Source organism: Etheostoma spectabile, unplaced genomic scaffold (assembly GCF_008692095.1).
Source record: "Etheostoma spectabile isolate EspeVRDwgs_2016 unplaced genomic scaffold, UIUC_Espe_1.0 scaffold00005717, whole genome shotgun sequence".
Taxonomy (NCBI): domain Eukaryota; kingdom Metazoa; phylum Chordata; class Actinopteri; order Perciformes; family Percidae; genus Etheostoma; species Etheostoma spectabile.
Window position 1 is genome coordinate 22497 of NW_022603290.1, and position 21760 is coordinate 44256.

At 38.9% G+C, this 21760-nt stretch overlaps 1 long non-coding RNA gene across 1 annotated transcript; it reads right to left on the reverse strand.

Annotated features, from left to right (window-relative positions):
* Positions 1-18426: 18426 nt before the first annotated feature.
* On the reverse strand, positions 18427-19949 carry LOC116677755 (uncharacterized). The gene is made up of 6 exons (XR_004329051.1): positions 19693-19949; positions 19451-19585; positions 19297-19359; positions 18929-19177; positions 18787-18836; positions 18427-18586 (listed from the first exon to the last, which is right to left on the reverse strand). It is a non-coding gene; the product is annotated as an uncharacterized LOC116677755 (long non-coding RNA).
* Between the last annotated feature and the right edge of the window lie 1811 nt (positions 19950-21760).

A 21760-nucleotide genomic window follows, 5' to 3' on the forward strand; every position in this document is an offset into this window, starting at 1 on the left:
CAGACTCAGATTAATATTCTAAGTGTCTGACAACATTATGGAAAGGATTTCTAAGGAGGTCGACCTTTCTGTTAAAGATGAAGATCCTTTTTTAAAACATAAAAGTCCGCGAAATTGCGTTCGCTAAACCCACCAGACTCCATGTAAATAATCAGTGATTTTAGTATCGTAAAACACGGCTTCTAAAACCTCTCTGAGCACCGCTGGCTCTGGCGTCTGGCGTCTGCGGGTGTTGGGTGTGCGACTATCTGCTACGTTTTGTCATAATTTTCTTTCTTTCATTCCAATTCGGGTCTGTCAGTCACAGTGAAAACCGGGGACATTTACGGGGACAGGTCCAGCCGGGGACAGGTCGTCAAAATCGGGGACTGTCACCGGAAACCGGGACGTCTGGTCACCCTACTATGGCAGGGACATAACACCGGGTGAACAGCAGCCGGTACAGTAAACATAGCCTAGCTAGCTAGCTGCTACGATTCAATACAGTAATATCAAAGACCCTTGATCCTTCTCAACTCTCTGGTAATATTCTATTCACAAAGTACAACCAATAGTAGGTAATGTTAATCTTACTTGTGAAAAGTAATCCCCCGAGCCCTGTTTTCAATGGTCCGCCGATTTGAACAGGAATATGCTGCACAGTGCTCTGGCATCTTGAATCTTCTGCTGCTAAGCAACGAGTATGACCGGTCCAAGATGGCGGTTGAATTTCTCGCGCTGAGCTGCCAATGCAGCGTCTACTCTTTATATGTCTATGGTTCGCGCTATTGAGTGAGACCGGAAGTGACTCCAGAAAAGCTGAATCATCGTAGCAGCAGATACTTATACATTTTAAGGCTAATGTTAAGTTGTGTGACTGTTGACGTAAATTAATATTGAGAAACCTGGAGAGAGACTGAAGAAGGCAGGTTCAAGCTATTGAGCTGTCTTTTTGTACTGGTGAGTTTGTAATGCTCCGCTAGCTTATATGCTAATGTCCGTCATTAGGTGCCCATTGTTCTCAATGTAAACGGCGCTAGCAATTGCTGTTGCTACTTGAGCTAACAGCTAAAGTATATTGTCTTTGTTAAATTACTAACATGGAGTAAACGATAAAACAAGATATATTTTTATTGTGTTACGGACTACTATCGCTATTAGTGGAGTAGCTCCGTCAAGTTGTTTTGAAATTTCGTTTAATGTCAAGTTAAATTGTTGTTTTAACCGTTGCGGCCTAGCGGCCCACTTGAACCCTGCTAACAGTCTAGTGGCCTGTTAAGACACTGAACTAGCTAGTGAATGATAATGAGGTCTGACTTTTATTCATTCATTTAGGGCTATTAAGTGTATTTTGAATGTATTTCTGTGTACTTGTGTTATTTTATGTATTGTTATTAAGCACCTTAGTAATAACTATTTTTATGGTTTTGTACTTTATTCCAAAATGATAGTTATGATATATTGAGAAATTTAATATGTTGTACCACTTAACTAGAAACACAATACTGTGATTAGGGATATTGAGTTTATTGATACAAGCCTTAGCCTACGACAGCAATGTCAACAGTGTTAGCTCTAAGGTAATTTTATGTTGACCTATTCCTTATAGGTCAGGTTTTTTTGCTCGATTCAACGTTGAGGGATCGCAGTCTGGTGGAGTCTAGACCGGCGGAAATCAACAGAGAAACATAGAGCGTAGAGAAACTGGATGGCGAGCCAAGCCCACTTGATGTAGAGCCGGTTGTAGCCTGGAGGTTGCAACATAGTCTTTACAGCGGAGAAACTTGATCTATTACCCCTTTGGCCAAGGGGTCAGGTAGAACTGTGTGCACACTTCGTTTCCTTGAAGGAGGACAAATATCCTTTTAGCGCATAGGAAGTAAGAACAGTATTTTAGCAGACCCGGTCTAATTTATTTTTATTAAACTGGACTGAACATTTATTATTTTGATACTTTGTATTTTCTTTCTACTTTTTTATATGGGATCCCACTTTTTCACTTTTTCACCTTACTTCAATTGATGTATATAATTGTTAATGTATTTTGCTACTTACCTGTTAGTTATTGCAATTAATACATACAGTTAAACTTCTCCTGTGATGTGTGTGTTATTTCACTGTGGTAATTCAATCCTTTGGCTTCAGCGAGCAAACCTATAATCTTCTGATCTGGCCAATTCTGAACATCTGGATAGCTGAAATATCTCTTATTGTCAGGTAAATTTATTGGTTATCTTATAAAAGTGATCAGCCTTGAGTAGCTGGTTACACAAGACTAGGAAATTATTGTTCAATTTGTTTTTTTAAGTGCTCTAATCCATGTTTTGGGGTTCAAAACATAGCCTACTGTTGAAATGACAGCAACAAGGTTAAAACATCACAACAAGCTCAGAAGAGGCTGAAAAGCACGTTTCCAGCATGGAGATGTGCGTTTTAAAGCTTCTGTTAAGAAACTAATGTAACACTGTTGAAATGACAGCAACAAGGTTAAAACATCACAACAAGCTCGGAAGAGGCTGAAAAGCACGTTTCCAGCATGGAGATGTGTGTTTCAAAGCTTCTGTTCATCAACTAATGTAACACTGTTGAAATGACAGAAACCAGGTTAAAACATCACAACAAGCTCAGAAGAGGCTGAAAAGCACGTTTCCAGCATGGAGATGTTTGTTTTTAAGCAACTGTTAAGAAACAACTGTAAACCTGTTGAAATGAATGCACCAAGGTTAAAACATCACAAAATGATCAGAAGAGGCTAAAAAGCACGTATCAAGCATGGAGATGTGTGTTTTAAAGCAACTGTTAAGAAAGTAATGTAAATGTAAATGTGCTGTATTTATATAGCGCTTTTCCAGTCTTAACAACTGCTCAAAGCGCTTTTTACATCTACAGGAAACATTCACCATTCACACACATTCATACACTGTGGCCGGGGCTGCCGTACAAGGTGCCACCTGCTCATCAGATAAACATTCACACACATTCACACTCCGATGCGCAGCACCGGGGGCAACTTGGGGTTCAGTGTCTTGCCCAAGGACACTTCGACAATGACTGCAGGGGCAGGGATCGAACCACCAACCCTCCGATTGGCAGGCAACCGCTCTACCACTGAGCCACAGCCGCCCCCAATGTAAACCTGTTGTAATGACAGCAACAAGCTGATCATCACAAAATGATCAGAAGAGGCTGAAAAGCACGTTTCCAGCATGGAGATGTGTGTACATCTCCATGCTGGAAACGTGCTTTTCAGCCTCTTCTGAGCTTGTTGTGATGTTTTAACCTTGTTTCTGTCATTCAACAGTGTTACATTAGTGTCTGAACAGAAGCTTTAAAACACATCTCCATGCTGGAAACGTGCTTTTCAGCCTCTTCTGAGCTTGTTGTGATGTTTAACCTTGTTGCTGTCATTTCAACAGGTTTACAGTTCTTTCTTAACAGTTACTTTAAAGCACACATCTCCATGCTGGAAACGTGCTTTTCAGCCTCTTCTGAGCTTGTTGTGATGTTTTAAGCTTGTTACTGTCATTTCAACAGTGTTACATTAGTTTCTTAGCGGAAGCATTAAACACACATCTCCATGCTGGAAACGTGCTTTTCAGCCTCTTCTGAGCTTGTTGTGATGTTTTAACCTTGTTTCTGTCATTTCAACAGTGTTACATTAGTCTCTGAACAGAAGCTTTAAACACACATCTCCATGCTGGAAACGTGCTTTTCATGTTACATTAGTTTCTTAACAGAAGCTTTAAAACACACATCTCTATGCTGGAAACGTGCTTTTCAGCCTCTTGTGAGCTGTTGTGATGTTTTAAGCTTGTTACTGTCATTTCAACAGTGTTACATTAGTTCTTAGCGGAAGCATTAAAACACACATCTCCATGCTGGAAACGTGCTTTTCAGCCTCTTCTGAGCTTGTTGTGATGTTTTAACCTTGTTTCTGTCATTTCAACAGTGTTACATTATTCTTAACAGAAGCTTTAAAACGCACATCTCCATGCTGGAAACGTGCTTTTCAGCCTCTTCCGATCATTCTGTGATGTTTTAAGCTTGTTACTGTCATTTCAACAGTGTTACATTATTCTTAACAGAAGCTTTAAAACGCACATCTCAATGCTGGAAACGTGCTTTTAAGCCTCTTCTATCTTTTTGTGATGTTTTAAGCTTGTTACTGTCATTTTAACAGTTTTACATTAGTTTCTTAACCGTAGCTTTAAAAAACACATCTCCATACTGATAACGTGCTTTTCAGCCTCTTCTGAGCTTGTTGTGATGTTTTAACCTTGTTGCTGTCATTTCAACAGGTTTACAGCAGTTTCTTAACAGTTGCTTTAAAACACACATCTCCATGCTGGAAACGTACTTTTAAGCCTCTTCTGATCATTTTGTGATGTTTTAACATTTTTCTTTCATTTCAACAGTTTTACATTAGTTTCTGAACAGAAGCTTTAAGAAACTAATGTAACACTGTTGAAATGACAGTAACAAGCTTAAAACATCACAAAATGATCAGAAGAGGCTGAAAAGCACGTTTCCAGCATAGAGATGTGTGTTTTAAAGCTTCTGTTCAGAAACTAATGTACCACTGTTGAAATGACAGCAACAAGGTTAAAACACCACAACAAGCTCAGAAGAGGCTGAAAAGCACGTTTCCAGCAAGGAGATGTGTTTTTTAAAGCTTCTGTTCAGAAAATGTAACACTGTTGAAACGAGAGAAACCAGGTTAAAACATCACAACAAGCTCAGAAGAGGCTGAAAAGCACGTTTCCAGCATAGAGATGTGTGTTTTAAAGCTTCTGTTCAGAAACTAATGTAACACTGTTGAAATGACAGCAACAAGGTTAAAACATCACAACAAGCTCGGAAGAGGCTGAAAAGCACGTTTCCAGCAAGGAGATGTGTGTTTTAAAGCTTCTGTTAAGAAACTAATGTAACACTGTTAAAATGACAGTAACAAGCTTAAAACATCACAAAATTATCAGAAGAGGCTGAAAAGCACGTTTCCAGCAAGGAGATGTGTGTTTTAAAGCTTCTGTTCAGAAACTAATGTAAAACTGTTGAAATGAAAGAAAAATGTTAAAACATCACAAAATGATCAGAAGAGGCTGAAAGTACGTTTCCAGCATGGAGATGTGTGTTTTAAAGCAACTGTTAAGAAACTGCTGTAAACCTGTTGAAATGACAGCAAAAGGTTAAAAACATCACAACAAGCTCAGAAGAGGCTGAAAAGCACGTTTCCAGCATGGAGATGTGTGTTTTAAGCTTCTGTTAAGAAACTAATGTAAAACTGTTGAAATTACAGAAACAAGGTTAAAATATCACAACAAGCTCAGAAGAGGCTGAAAAGCACGTTTCCAGCATAGAGATGTGTTTTAAAGCTTCAGTTAAGAAACTAATGTAACACTGTTGAAATGACAGAAACAAGGTTAAAACATCACAACAAGCTCAGAAGAGGCTGAAAAGCACGTTTCCAGCAAGAGATGTGTGTTTTAAAGCTTCTGTCAGAAACTAATGTACACTGTTAAATGACAGTAACAAGCTTAAAACATCACAAAATTATCAGAAGAGGCTGAAAAGCACGTTTCCAGCATAGAGATGTCTGTTTTAAAGCTTCTGTTCAGTAACTAATGTAACACTGTTGAAATGACAGAAACAAGGTTAAAACATCACAACAAGCTCAGAAGAGGCTGAAAAGCACGTTCCCAGCATGGAGATGTGTGTTTTAAAGCAACTGTTAAGAAGTAATGTAAACCTGTTGTAATGACAGCAACAAGCTGATCATCACAAAATGATCAGAAGAGGCTGAAAAGCACGTTTCCAGCATGGAGATGTACACACATCTCCATGCTGGAAACGTGCTTTTCAGTGTTACATTAGTTTCTTAACAGAAGCTTTAAAACACACATCTCCATGCTGGAAACGTGCTTTTCAGCCTCTTCTGAGCTTGTTGTGATGTTTTAACCTGGTTTCTGTCATTTCAACAGTGTTACATTAGTGTCTGAACAGAAGCTTTAAAACACACATCTCCATGCTGGAAACGTGCTTTTCAGCCTCTTCTGAGCTTGTTGTGATGTTTTAACCTTGTTTCTGTCATTTCAACAGTGTTACATTAGTGTCTGAACAGAAGCTTTAAAACACACATCTCCATGCTGGAAACGTGCTTTTCAGCCTCTTCTGAGCTTGTTGTGGTGTTTTAACCTTGTTGCTGTCATTTCAACAGGTTTACAGTTCTTTCTTAACAGTTACTTTAAAGCACACATCTCCATGCTGGAAACGTGCTTTTCAGCCTCTTCCGAGCTTGTTGTGATGTTTTAACCTTGTTTCTGTCATTTCAACAGTATTACATTAGTGTCTGAACAGAAGCTTTAAAACACACATCTCCATGCTGGAAACGTGCTTTTCAGTGTTACATTAGTTTCTTAACAGAAGCTTTAAAACACACATCTCCATGCTGGAAACGTGCTTTTCAGCCTCTTCTGAGCTTGTTGTGATGTTTTAACCTTGTTTCTGTCATTTCAACAGTGTTACATTAGTGTCTGAACAGAAGCTTTAAAACACACATCTCCATGCTGGAAACGTGCTTTTCAGCCTCTTCTGAGCTTGTTGTGGTGTTTTAACCTTGTTGCTGTCATTTCAACAGGTTTACAGTTCTTTCTTAACAGTTACTTTAAAGCACACATCTCCATGCTGGAAACGTGCTTTTCAGCCTCTTCTGAGCTTGTTGTGATGTTTTAAGCTTGTTACTGTCATTTCAACAGTGTTACATAGTTTCTTAGCGGAAGCATTAAAACACACATCTCCATGCTGGAAACGTGCTTTTCAGCCTCTTCTGAGCTTGTTGTGATGTTTTAACGTTGTTTCTGTCATTCAACAGTGTTACATTAGTGTCTGAACAGAAGCTTTAAAACACACATCTCCATGCTGGAAACGTGCTTTTCAGTGTTACATTAGTTTCTTAACAGAAGCTTTAAAACACACATCTCCATGCTGGAAACGTGCTTTTCAGCCTCTTCTGAGCTTGTTGTGGTGTTTTAACCTTGTTGCTGTCATTTCAACAGGTTTACAGTTCTTTCTTAACAGTTACTTTAAAGCACACATCTCCATGCTGGAAACGTGCTTTTCAGCCTCTTCTGAGCTTGTTGTGATGTTTTAAGCTTGTTACTGTCATTTCAACAGTGTTACATTAGTTTCTTAGCGGAAGCATTAAAACACACATCTCCATGCTGGAAACGTGCTTTTCAGCCTCTTCTGAGCTTGTTGTGATGTTTAACCTTGTTTCTGTCATTTCAACAGTGTTACATTAGTGTCTGAACAGAAGCTTTAAAACACACATCTCCATGCTGGAAACGTGCTTTTCAGCCTCTTCTGAGCTTGTTGTGGTGTTTTAACCTTGTTGCTGTCATTTCAACAGGTTTACAGTTCTTTCTTAACAGTTACTTTAAAGCACACATCTCCATGCTGGAAACGTGCTTTTCAGCCTCTTCTGATCATTTTGTGATGTTTTAAGCTTGTTACTGTCATTTTAACAGTGTTACATTAGTTTCTTAACAGAAGCTTTAAAACACACATTTCCATGCTGGAAACGTGCTTTTCAGCCTCTTCCGAGCTTGTTGTGATGTTTTAACCTTGTTACTGTCATTTTAACAGTGTTACATTAGTTTCTTAACAGAAGCTTTAAAACACACATTTCCATGCTGGAAACGTGCTTTTCAGCCTATTCTGATCATTCTGTGATGTTTTAACCTTGTTTCTCTCATTTCAACAGTGTTACTTTAGTTTCTTAGCGGAAGCTTTAAAACAAACATCTCCATGCTGGAAACGTGCTTTTCAGCCTCTTCCGAGCTTGTTGTGATGTTTTAACCTTGTTTCTGTCATTTCAACAGTATTACATTAGTGTCTGAACAGAAGCTTTAAAACACACATCTCCATGCTGGAAACGTGCTTTTCAGCCTCTTCTGAGCTTGTTGTGATGTTTTAACCTGGTTTCTGTCATTTCAACAGTGTTACATTAGTGTCTGAACAGAAGCTTTAAAACACACATCTCCATGCTGGAAACGTGCTTTTCAGCCTCTTCTGAGCTTGTTGTGATGTTTTAACCTGGTTTCTGTCATTTCAACAGTGTTACATTAGTGTCTGAACAGAAGCTTTAAAACACACATCTCCATGCTGGAAACGTGCTTTTCAGTGTTACATTAGTTTCTTAACAGAAGTTTTAAACACACATCTCCATGCTGGAAACGTGCTTTTCAGCCTCTTCTGAGCTTGTTGTGGTGTTTTAACCTTGTTGCTGTCATTTCAACAGGTTTACAGTTCTTTCTTAACAGTTACTTTAAAGCACACATCTCCATGCTGGAAACGTGCTTTTCAGCCTCTTCTGAGCTTGTTGTGATGTTTTAACCTTGTTGCTGTCATTTCAACAGTGTTACATTAGTGTCTGAACAGAAGCTTTAAAACACACATCTCCATGCTGGAAACGTGCTTTTCAGTGTTACATTAGTTTCTTACAGAAGCTTTAAAACACACATCTCCATGCTGGAAACGCTCTTTTCAGCCTCTTCTGAGCTTGTTGTGATGTTTTAACCTGGTTTCTGTCATTTCAACAGTGTTACATTAGTGTCTGAACAGAAGCTTTAAAACACACATCTCCATGCTGGAAACGTGCTTTTCAGCCTCTTCTGAGCTTGTTGTGGTGTTTTAACCTTGTTGCTGTCATTTCAACAGGTTTACAGTTCTTTCTTAACAGTTACTTTAAAGCACACATCTCCATGCTGGAAACGTGCTTTTCAGCCTCTTCTGAGCTTGTTGTGATGTTTTAAGCTTGTTACTGTCATTTCAACAGTGTTACATTAGTTTCTTAGCGGAAGCATTAAAACACACATCTCCATGCTGGAAACGTGCTTTTCAGCCTCTTCTGAGCTTGTTGTGATGTTTTAACCTTGTTTCTGTCATTTCAACAGTGTTACATTAGTGTCTGAACAGAAGCTTTAAAACACACATCTCCATGCTGGAAACGTGCTTTTCAGTGTTACATTAGTTTCTTAACAGAAGCTTTAAACACACATCTCCATGCTGGAAACGTGCTTTTCAGCCTCTTCTGAGCTTGTTGTGGTGTTTTAACCTTGTTGCTGTCATTTCAACAGGTTTACAGTTCTTTCTTAACAGTTACTTTAAAGCACACATCTCCATGCTGGAAACGTGCTTTTCAGCCTCTTCTGAGCTTGTTGTGATGTTTTAAGCTTGTTACTGTCATTTCAACAGTGTTACATTAGTTTCTTAGCGGAAGCATTAAAACACACATCTCCATGCTGGAAACGTGCTTTTCAGCCTCTTCTGAGCTTGTTGTGATGTTTTAACCTTGTTTCTGTCATTTCAACAGTGTTACATTAGTGTCTGAACAGAAGCTTTAAAACACACATCTCCATGCTGGAAACGTGCTTTTCAGCCTCTTCTGAGCTTGTTGTGGTGTTTTAACCTTGTTGCTGTCATTTCAACAGGTTTACAGTTCTTTCTTAATAGTACTTTAAAGCACACATCTCCATGCTGGAAACGTGCTTTTCAGCCTCTTCTGATCATTCTGTGATGTTTTAACCTTGTTTCTCTCATTTCAACAGTGTTACGTTAGTTTCTTAGCGGAAGCTTTAAAACAAACATCTCCATGCTGGAAACGTGCTTTTCAGCCTCTTCTGAGCTTGTTGTGATGTTTTAACCTTGTTTCTGTCATTTCAACAGTGTTACATTAGTTTCTTAGAGGACGCTTTAAAACAAACATCTCCATACTGATAACGTGCTTTTCAGCCTCTTCTGAGCTTGTTGTGATGTTTTAACCTTGTTTCTGTCATTTCAACAGTGTTACATTAGTGTCTGAACAGAAGTTTTAAAACACACATCATGCTGGAAACGTGCTTTTCAGCCTCTTCTGAGCTTGTTGTGGTGTTTTAACCTGTTTCTGTCATTTCAACAGTGTTACATTAGTGTCTGAACAGAAGCTTTAAAACACACATCTCCATGCTGGAAACGTGCTTTTCAGTGTTACATTAGTTTCTTAACAGAAGCTTTAAAACACACATCTCCATGCTGGAAACGTGCTTTTCAGCCTCTTCTGAGCTTGTTGTGGTGTTTTAACCTTGTTGCTGTCATTTCAACAGGTTTACAGTTCTTTCTTAACAGTTACTTTAAAGCACACATCTCCATGCTGGAAACGTGCTTTTCAGCCTCTTCTGAGCTTGTTGTGATGTTTTAAGCCTTGTTACTGTCATTTCAACAGTGTTACATTAGTTTCTGCGGAAGCTTTAAAACACACATCTCCATGCTGGAAACGTGCTTTTCAGCCTCTTCTGAGCTTGTTGTGATGTTTTAACCTTGTTTCTGTCATTTCAACAGTGTTACATTAGTGTCTGAACAGAAGCTTTAAAACACACATCTCCATGCTGGAAACGTGCTTTTCAGTGTTACATTAGTTTCTTAACAGAAGCTTTAAAACACACATCTTTATGCTGGAAACGTGCTTTTCAGCCTCTTCTGAGCTTGTTGTGGTGTTTTAACCTTGTTGCTGTCATTTCAACAGTTTACAGTTCTTTCTTAACAGTTACTTTAAAGCACACATCTCCATGCTGGAAACGTGCTTTTCAGCCTCTTCTGAGCTTGTTGTTATGTTTTAAGCTTGTTGCTGTCATTTCAACAGTGTTACATTAGTTTCTGAACAGAAGCTTTAAAACACACATCTCCATGCTGGAAACGTGCTTTTCAGCCTCTTCCGAGCTTGTTGTGATGTTTTAACCTTGTTGCTGTCATTTCAACAGTGTTACATTATTCTTAACAGAAGCTTTAAAACGCACATATCCATGCTGGAAACGTGCTTTTAAGCCTCTTCTATCTTTTTGTGATGTTTTAAGCTTGTTACTGTCATTTTAACAGTTTTACATTAGTTTCTTAACCGTAGCTTTAAAAAACACATCTCCATACTGATAACGTGCTTTTCAGCCTCTTCTGAGCTTGTTGTGATGTTTTAACCTTGTTTCTGTCATTTCAACAGTGTTACATTAGTGTCTGAACAGAAGCTTTAAAACACACATCTCCATGCTGGAAACGTGCTTTTCAGCCTCTTCTGATCATTCTGTGATGTTTTAACCTTGTTTCTCTCATTTCAACAGTGTTACTTTAGTTTCTTAGCGGAAGCTTTAAAACAAACATCTCCATGCTGGAAACGTGCTTTTCAGCCTCTTCCGAGCTTGTTGTGATGTTTTAACCTTGTTTCTGTCATTTCAACAGTATTACATTAGTGTCTGAACAGAAGCTTTAAAACACACATCTCCATGCTGGAAACGTGCTTTTCAGCCTCTTCTGAGCTTGTTGTGATGTTTTAACCTGGTTTCTGTCATTTCAACAGTGTTACATTAGTGTCTGAACAGAAGCTTTAAAACACACATCTCCATGCTGGAAACGTGCTTTTCAGCCTCTTCTGAGCTTGTTGTGATGTTTTAACCTGGTTTCTGTCATTTCAACAGTGTTACATTAGTGTCTGAACAGAAGCTTTAAACACACATCTCCATGCTGGAAACGTGCTTTTCAGTGTTACATTAGTTTCTTAACAGAAGTTTTAAAACACACATCTCCATGCTGGAAACGTGCTTTTCAGCCTCTTCTGAGCTTGTTGTGGTGTTTTAACCTTGTTGCTGTCATTTCAACAGGTTTACAGTTCTTTCTTAACAGTTACTTTAAAGCACACATCTCCATGCTGGAAACGTGCTTTTCAGCCTCTTCTGAGCTTGTTGTGATGTTTTAACCTTGTTGCTGTCATTTCAACAGTGTTACATTAGTGTCTGAACAGAAGCTTTAAAACACACATCTCCATGCTGGAAACGTGCTTTTCAGTGTTACATTAGTTTCTTAACAGAAGCTTTAAAACACACATCTCCATGCTGGAAACGCTCTTTTCAGCCTCTTCTGAGCTTGTTGTGATGTTTTAACCTGGTTTCTGTCATTTCAACAGTGTTACATTAGTGTCTGAACAGAAGCTTTAAAACACACATCTCCATGCTGGAAACGTGCTTTTCAGCCTCTTCTGAGCTTGTTGTGGTGTTTTAACCTTGTTGCTGTCATTTCAACAGGTTTACAGTTCTTTCTTAACAGTTACTTTAAAGCACACATCTCCATGCTGGAAACGTGCTTTTCAGCCTCTTCTGAGCTTGTTGTGATGTTTTAAGCTTGTTACTGTCATTTCAACAGTGTTACATTAGTTTCTTAGCGGAAGCATTAAAACACACATCTCCATGCTGGAAACGTGCTTTTCAGCCTCTTCTGAGCTTGTTGTGATGTTTTAACCTTGTTTCTGTCATTTCAACAGTGTTACATTAGTGTCTGAACAGAAGCTTTAAAACACACATCTCCATGCTGGAAACGTGCTTTTCAGTGTTACATTAGTTTCTTACAGAAGCTTTAAAACACACATCTCCATGCTGGAAACGTGCTTTTCAGCCTCTTCTGAGCTTGTTGTGGTGTTTTAACCTTGTTGCTGTCATTTCAACAGGTTTACAGTTCTTTCTTAACAGTTACTTTAAAGCACACATCTCCATGCTGGAAACGTGCTTTTCAGCCTCTTCTGAGCTTGTTGTGATGTTTTAAGCTTGTTACTGTCATTTCAACAGTGTTACATTAGTTTCTTAGCGGAAGCATTAAAACACACATCTCCATGCTGGAAACGTGCTTTTCAGCCTCTTCTGAGCTTGTTGTGATGTTTTAACCTTGTTTCTGTCATTTCAACAGTGTTACATTAGTGTCTGAACAGAAGCTTTAAAACACACATCTCCATGCTGGAAACGTGCTTTTCAGCCTCTTCTGAGCTTGTTGTGGTGTTTTAACCTTGTTGCTGTCATTTCAACAGGTTTACAGTTCTTTCTTAATAGTTACTTTAAAGCACACATCTCCATGCTGGAAACGTGCTTTTCAGCCTCTTCTGATCATTCTGTGATGTTTTAACCTTGTTTCTCTCATTTCAACAGTGTTACGTTAGTTTCTTAGCGGAAGCTTTAAAACAAACATCTCCATGCTGGAAACGTGCTTTTCAGCCTCTTCTGAGCTTGTTGTGATGTTTTAACCTTGTTTCTGTCATTTCAACAGTGTTACATTAGTTTCTTAGAGGACGCTTTAAAACAAACATCTCCATACTGATAACGTGCTTTTCAGCCTCTTCTGAGCTTGTTGTGATGTTTTAACCTTGTTTCTGTCATTTCAACAGTGTTACATTAGTGTCTGAACAGAAGTTTTAAAACACACATCATGCTGGAAACGTGCTTTTCAGCCTCTTCTGAGCTTGTTGTGGTGTTTTAACCTTGTTTCTGTCATTTCAACAGTGTTACATTAGTGTCTGAACAGAAGCTTTAAAACACACATCTCCATGCTGGAAACGTGCTTTTCAGTGTTACATTAGTTTCTTAACAGAAGCTTTAAAACACACATCTCCATGCTGGAAACGTGCTTTTCAGCCTCTTCTGAGCTTGTTGTGGTGTTTTAACCTTGTTGCTGTCATTTCAACAGGTTTACAGTTCTTTCTTAACAGTTACTTTAAAGCACACATCTCCATGCTGGAAACGTGCTTTTCAGCCTCTTCTGAGCTTGTTGTGATGTTTTAAGCTTGTTACTGTCATTTCAACAGTGTTACATTAGTTTCTTAGCGGAAGCATTAAAACACACATCTCCATGCTGGAAACGTGCTTTTCAGCCTCTTCTGAGCTTGTTGTGATGTTTTAACCTTGTTTCTGTCATTTCAACAGTGTTACATTAGTGTCTGAACAGAAGCTTTAAAACACACATCTCCATGCTGGAAACGTGCTTTTCAGTGTTACATTAGTTTCTTAACAGAAGCTTTAAAACACACATCTTTATGCTGGAAACGTGCTTTTCAGCCTCTTCTGAGCTTGTTGTGGTGTTTTAACCTTGTTGCTGTCATTTCAACAGGTTTACAGTTCTTTCTTAACAGTTACTTTAAAGCACACATCTCCATGCTGGAAACGTGCTTTTCAGCCTCTTCTGAGCTTGTTGTTATGTTTTAAGCTTGTTGCTGTCATTTCAACAGTGTTACATTAGTTTCTGAACAGAAGCTTTAAAACACACATCTCCATGCTGGAAACGTGCTTTTCAGCCTCTTCCGAGCTTGTTGTGATGTTTTAACCTTGTTGCTGTCATTTCAACAGTGTTACATTATTCTTAACAGAAGCTTTAAAACGCACATATCCATGCTGGAAACGTGCTTTTAAGCCTCTTCTATCTTTTTGTGATGTTTTAAGCTTGTTACTGTCATTTTAACAGTTTTACATTAGTTTCTTAACCGTAGCTTTAAAAAACACATCTCCATACTGATAACGTGCTTTTCAGCCTCTTCTGAGCTTGTTGTGATGTTTTAACCTTGTTTCTGTCATTTCAACAGTGTTACATTAGTGTCTGAACAGAAGCTTTAAAACACACATCTCCATGCTGGAAACGTGCTTTTCAGCCTCTTTTGAGCTTGTTGTGATGTTTTAACCTTGTTTCTGTCATTTCAACAGTGTTACATTAGTTTCTTAACAGTTGCTTTAAAACACACATCTCCATGCTGGAAACGTACTTTTAAGCCTCTTCTGATCATTTTGTGATGTTTTAACATTTTTCTTTCATTTCAACAGTTTTACATTAGTTTCTGAACAGAAGCTTTAAGAAACTAATGTAACACTGTTGAAATGACAGTAACAAGCTTAAAACATCACAAAATGATCAGAAGAGGCTGAAAAGCACGTTTCCAGCATAGAGATGTGTGTTTTAAAGCTTCTGTTCAGAAACTAATGTACCACTGTTGAAATGACAGCAACAAGGTTAAAACACCACAACAAGCTCAGAAGAGGCTGAAAAGCACGTTATCAGTATGGATATGTTTTTTAAAGCTACTGTTAAGAAACTAATGTAAAACTGTTAAAATGACAGTAACAAGCTTAAAACATCACAAAAAGATAGAAGAGGCTTAAAAGCACGTTTCCAGCATGGAGATGTGCGTTTTAAAGCTTCTGTTAAGAAACTAATGTAACACTGTTGAAATGACAGCAACAAGGTTAAAACATCACAACAAGCTCGGAAGAGGCTGAAAAGCACGTTTCCAGCAAGGAGATGTGTTTTTTAAAGCTTCTGTTCAGAAAATGTAACACTGTTGAAATGACAGAAACCAGGTTAAAACATCACAACAAGCTCAGAAGAGGCTGAAAAGCACGTTTCCAGCATGGAGATGTGTGTTTTAAAGCTTCTGTTAAGAAACTAATGTAACACTGTTGAAACGAGAGAAACCAGGTTAAACATCACAACAAGCTCAGAAGAGGCTGAAAAGCACGTTTCCAGCATGGAGATGTGTGTTTTAATGCTTCCGCTAAGAAACTAATGTAACACTGTTGAAATGACAGTAACAAGCTTAAAACATCACAAAATGATCAGAAGAGGCTGAAAAGCACGTTTCCAGCAAGGAGATGTGTGTTTGAAAGCTTCTGTTCAGAAACTAATGTAAAACTGTTGAAATGAAAGAAAATGTTAAAACATCACAAAATGATCAGAAGAGGCTGAAAAGTACGTTTCCAGCATGGAGATGTGTGTTTTAAAGCAACTGTTAAGAAACTGCTGTAAACCTGTTGAAATGACAGCAACAAGGTTAAAACATCACAACAAGCTCAGAAGAGGCTGAAAAGCACGTTTCCAGCATGGAGATGTGTGTTTAAAGCTTCTGTTAAGAAACTAATGTAAAACTGTTGAAATTACAGAAACAAGGTTAAAATATCACAACAAGCTCAGAAGAGGCTGAAAAGCACGTTTCCAGCATAGAGATGTGTTTTAAAGCTTCAGTTAAGAAACTATGTAACACTGTTGAAATGACAGAAACAAGGTTAAAACATCACAACAAGCTCAGAAGAGGCTGAAAAGCACGTTTCCAGCAAGGAGATGTGTGTTTTAAAGCTTCTGTTCAGAAACTAATGTAACACTGTTAAAATGACAGTAACAAGCTTAAACATCACAAAATTATCAGAAGAGGCTGAAAAGCACGTTTCCAGCATGGAGATGTGTGTTTTAAATTTCTGTTAAGAAACTAATGTAAAACTGTTGAAATGACAGCAAGGTTAAAACATCACAACAAGCTCAGAAGAGAATGAAAAGCACTTTTCCAGCATCGGGATGTGTTTTTCAAAGCTTCTGTTCAGAAACTAATGTAACACTGTTGAAATGACAGTAACAAGGTTAAAACATCACAAAATTATCAGAAGAGGCTGAAAAGCACGTTTCCAGCATGGAGATGTGTGTTTTAAATTTCTGTTAAGAAACTAATGTAAAACTGTTGAAATGACAGCAAGGTTAAAACATCACAACAAGCTCAGAAGAGAATGAAAAGCACTTTTCCAGCATCGGGATGTGTTTTTCAAAGCTTCTGTTCAGAAACTAATGTAACACTGTTGAAATGACAGAAACAAGGTTAAAACATCACAAAATGATCAGAAGAGGCTGAAAAGCACGTTTCCAGCATGGAATGTGTGTTTTAAAGCTTCTGTTAAGAAACTACTGCAAACCTGTTGAAATGACAGCAAGGTTAAAACATCACAACAAGCTCAGAAGAGAATGAAAAGCACTTTTCCAGCATGGGGATGTGTTTTTCAAAGCTTCTGTTCAGAAACTAATGTAACACTGTTGAAATGACAGAAACAAGGTTAAAACATCACAAAATGATCAGAAAGGCTGAAAAGCACGTTTCCAGCATGTAAATTAAATATTGAGAAACACTGGAGAGAGACTGAAGAAGGCAGGTTCAAGCTATTGAGCTGTCTTTTTGTACTGGTGAGTTTGTAATGCTCCGCTAGCTTATATGCTAATGTCCGTCATTAGGTGCCCATTGTTCTCAATGTAAACGGCGCTAGCAATTGCTGTTGCTAACTTGAGCTAACAGCTAAAGTATATTGTCTTTGTTAAATTACTAACATGGAGTAAACGATAAAACAAGATATATTTTTATTGTGAAGATGGTACAGCATCTCTGACCAAGCTCGCACGGCACACATCACAGGACAGCTTGACATTGATATTAAACGAGATCGCTCCAGTCAGCAGAAACAAGCTACAATGTACGTTAATAGGATAATTGTCCAGCTTGTATTTACGTTCGTAAAAGTGCTTGTTTTGCTGCTAACAGACTCAGATTAATATTCTAAGTGTCTGACAACATTATGGAAAGGATTTCTAAGGAGGTCGACCTTTCTGTTAAAGATTAAGATCCTTTTTTAAAACATAAAAGTCCGCGAAATTGCGTTCGCTAAACCCACCAGACTCCATGTAAATAATCAGTGATTTTAGTATCGTAAAACACGGCTTCTAAAACCTCTCTGAGCACCGCCCCAGCTAACAATTTTTGGTTCCCAGAACGTTCTGGGAACGTTCGTTTTTGGCTGCGGGAACGTTCCCTGAAGGTTTGTTTTGGTTGTATTTCGGTTGTCTGTTGGTTAATTGGAAGGTTTTCCTAACGTTCTGGGAACGTTCGTTTTTGGTTACAGCGAACATTCTCGGAACGTTCCCCTAACGTTCTCTAAAAGTTACAACCTTTAGAGAACGTTAGGGGAATGTTCCCTTGGCCTTGCAACCTTTAGCGAACGTTACGGGAACGTTCCCTTAACATTGCAACCTTTAGCGAACGTTACGGGAACGGTCCCTTGACATTGCAACCTTTAGAGAACGTTAGGGGAACGTTCGCTGTAACCACAAACGAACGTTCCCAGAACGTTAAGAAAACCTTCCAATTAACCAGCAGACAACCAAAACAAACTTTCAGGGAACGTTCCCAGAACGTTAAGAAAAGCTTAGATTCCCCTAACCTTTAAACTAACACCCATACCATTTGTGTGTATGTATGTACTGTAAATACACACGTACATACATACAAAAGTTAAATTAGTAGGAAGGAATGAACAGGCAAACTTGATGGCATTTCAAAACTTTAATATTCAAACAACTGAAAAAAATACAACAAAGATAAGGATGTAGTGTAAATGTAGTGCAAGATGCATAAAGATGTGTTTGTAAAGTGTGTGCAAAATAAGTCACTAAAAAAATATAATAAAAAAGTTAAAAAGGGGCTCCATGGCTCAGTCCTTCTCAGCTGGCCTATAAAGAAATAAACAAAAGTTAGACATGTAATACTAAGAATGAACACATTAACAAAATAATTTTTTTGATGAACTTTATTATGAACATAACGCAGAAGAACTTAAATTTACCGTCTGTGTGGGGCAAACTTCAGAACTTGCCCAATCAAATCCTCCGCTTCTGCAGCAGTCAGCGCAGGGAAGTTTTTCTGGCAGGCCGCTAGAGTAGAAGTCCAAATGAAGCAAAGTTATAAGTCAAATTAAAACCTCTTGTCAGCCAAGCTAAGCATAACACTAATGTGAACATTAAAATAACACCTGCCTGTTATAACCATGCATACAGCCAGGTCCTGGAAGGCTCTCTTTGTTTTTCTTCAGTGCAAGCTGTACTGTCTCAGGACATCATTCGTTGCATCTTGCCGCAGCATGCGGCGGATGGCATCACTTCCAGTACAACCACCGAGGGTCGACAGGAAAAGTTGCTGTAAAACATATAGTAACAGATATGCATACAGTGTAGAGCTTGTACAATCTCATTTTGTAAGAAGTCAGTTCAGTTAAGATATTAGATTTTATGCAATTATATAGTGTTTGTCTTAGGGCAGAACTATGGCCACTTAATTTCCATATTGTTCCTCCTCTCCATACACCCATACAAACATGTGAGCAACTTGAGTCTTACCTCTCATTTTGATCTCCATGTCTGAGCCACCTCCCTCTGTGTGAGTTCTTCTGTTTAAAACAACAAAAACGTTATGTTACTCTAGTGATCCTTGCCATTTAATTGTACTTCATTGCAAATGCAAAAACCAAAGCAACTGTACCTTCAACTGGGTCCCAAGATGAAGTGGTAGTCCGTGGTAGGGTCACTAAAGACTCATCCTGCTCTGGGCAACCAGCTGGTTTCCTGCATGGCGTTGATACATATAATAAATAAATTGTATATGATTATTATATAAGATGAAGTTGATAGGTTGCCTGCACATGAATCTATGAACCTATTCTTTTATATTAGACAAAATATATATTAAAAAACTTAAATGCAGGTGGTGGAGGAAGTATTATCTGCTGAGCTGAAAAAAGACAGGAAGAGACAAACATCAGAACAATCACATGATATGCACCATGTTGACTGTCATTGGTTCCATGTTAAGAATGACTGGTTTATATACATGCATACATTTTAACTTACAGACAGGGCTTCCAGACGCACGCTCCATCCTGGACAGTTTATCTGGTCGTGCAACAGATTCATCTGTAATACAGAGACCATATAGTGTGTACCCATTGCAAAATCTGTGATTTGAAATATGTGAAAAAAATGTAGTCTATAATAGAGTTCTTACCATCGCTTGAAGAATCTGTCATGAACCTCCTTGGGCGTCGGCGCTGCCTTTTTTGGACACTTGCTTCATCTTCTGTCTGGATGCTGGAAGTATCCCTCAGCCGCCGACACCGGTCCACAGCTTTGGCGTAGGAATCTATGTTAAGTGAACATTTGTGATCCAGTAGTGCAAAAGAAGAAAGAAAAGCAGTTCCATATAGAGAAAATTATTTATTTACATATAGTATAGCAGCAATAGGTTACCTGTACACAGCCATATTTTTTAAACTGGATATTTGTCCCAGCTGCTGTTGGGCAAATGGCACGCTGTGATTTGGAGCAGAGGGAGGTGCCATGGAGCTCCTTTAGAGCATGAGCAGCTAATCCATCTTCTCCTCAAATGTCTCCACCCGGATTCATCTGAAATAACAGATCATACAATTTGTACTGATTGCAAAAATATTTAAATGTATACAGCCAGTGTAAACATTGTACGTGACAAGATTTCTGCATTGTAGCCCAGATACTTTGTAATGGGGAGACACAGCATCCACAGAAATGCATAGTGTTAGTTTGTAAAGCCAGTACTGCAGCTGTGTTGCAACACGTTAGGCTCGTTCGAGATGAGCCAGGTCTGCGCAGAATCGATCACCGGCGATCGGCGCCCGTTGCATGCCGGTTAGATTGTGTCCGACTTGATCCCGACTTGCTCTGACGTCATGCACACGTGGGCAACGGAAATCTCACGAGAGCAAGGCGGCCGCAGTTCTGAGACGCAGGCGGCGCAGTTGCTTTTCACCGACTGCAAGAGCCAGGCGGACCCAGAGCATGCTGGGAAACGCCGGCTTCTCAGCTGATTTAACACCTGATTGGTTTACAACATGATGACGTTTTATATAAACTTTTTTATCGTTTTGGAGTCGGAGGGATTTTAATTACTATTTGTCTGATTTAAAGACTTATTCTGTACAGAATACATGTTGTGTGGCTGATAGTGACGTTTTGAAGCCAGAGAGACTAAATCTGATCAGATCACGGATCATCTACAGTCTGTTGTTTATTAAAATCAGCAACAGGTCGCATGTAGAGCACTTTGACAGTTACTCTGTCATAACTAAAACAACTGGAGACTGTGTACCAGCTGGTATGTGGGTCTGATTATATTTTATTAAATCGGAATTGCACCACAGTGTTTTCATCACTTCCTGTCCAGCCTGAAGGCGGCTGGAATCGGCTGGAAACTGTCCGACTTTACCGCAGCTTTTTGTCACCGCCCCCCGCTGCTGCCGCCTGCTCTCGTCCACTTTACAGGCGAGGCGCAGTTCATCTCGAACGAGCCTATTACGTCCCTTGCTGTATCCTTCACTCAGCTTGCCGATAACTGGCTAAAGTGCGTTGCAAGATGGCTGCCGATCTACCTGGACTAAGGATTTTGATTATCTTGGCTTTATTTATGTACTGTAGTACACTAATTAAAAAAAGACCGAAAACGGATATCTTATTTGTAACATAAACGAAAGCATTTTAACATGATTACACAAAACATACATGCAACAAAGCAGAAACGTCGTGCACAGCAGCAAACAAAGTGCAAGATTTATGCAATCCATCTAAAGCACAACTCTGGCCTCACCCTTTTGAATGGGAGTGCTACTACGGGCCCTTCTATGATAGCATCAAAATCAACATTTTTAAAACACTAAGAAGGCTCGACACAACATGAAACTTTACTCCAAGTCTCACCTGGGGGCTCAACACATGAACTCAGCATTGAGAACATGGTTTGTGCACAAATAGTTTACTAAAAGAAAAGATTTGGAGCAGCTCACTGCATGACTAACATAGCATAATGGCGGACGACGTTGAAAAACTAACTAAAGTTAGTTGTTGACTTCAGCCAAACTTTTATTTTTGGTCAACCTAACAAGAACCGGAATATAACCAAGCCATACGAGGAAAGAGTTTAATGTTAAACCACAAACCCTCCCATTACAACACACAACATCATTAACTGCAAAGTATTTTCGCTTACCTCTCCGTGAGCTAGCCGCTGGTCCTGGTCCCGTCGCTTTTTTCTTCTTCTAACGGGGGAATCGGTCTGCTCAGAGCAGCGGCCCCTACTGGTGGGGGGCTGTAACGGTTAGGTTTTCAAACTGAATAAAGAAGTGAATTATCTTAGTTTGAAAATCGTCCCATGATAGATTCCTCTTTTAAGTTGTTTCACTAAGACAGTTAAAAAAAACGAAGTCAAGCAAAAGTACTTGTTTTAAGCTAAATTGATATCAGCCTTAAAATAAATGCTATGCTGTTTATCTTTCTTAATTTTATAAGT